The following is a 265-nucleotide window of genomic DNA, read 5'->3' on the forward strand; positions in this document are numbered from 1 at the left end:
AAATCAGGGGTATCAGAATCAGGGCCAAGACTACAATCAGAGAAATCAAGGATACAGAGCCCCTCCGCCTCAGGCTAAGGAAGAGGAGTCAGATTTAAAGTCGATGTTAGCCCAGCTAATGCACGATCAGAAAAACTCGTTTTCTAGCTTGGGTCAAGAGATGCAAGGATTCAAAGGGAAGCAAGAGAACTTTGAGCAGAGGTTGGATGGGATAGATTCGCACATCAAGATGATGGACAACCAGATTGCTCAGCTTGCTTCCCAA

The sequence above is a fragment of the Tarenaya hassleriana genome, unplaced genomic scaffold (genome assembly GCF_000463585.1).
Source record: "Tarenaya hassleriana unplaced genomic scaffold, ASM46358v1 Cleome220, whole genome shotgun sequence".
Classification (NCBI taxonomy): domain Eukaryota; kingdom Viridiplantae; phylum Streptophyta; class Magnoliopsida; order Brassicales; family Cleomaceae; genus Tarenaya; species Tarenaya hassleriana.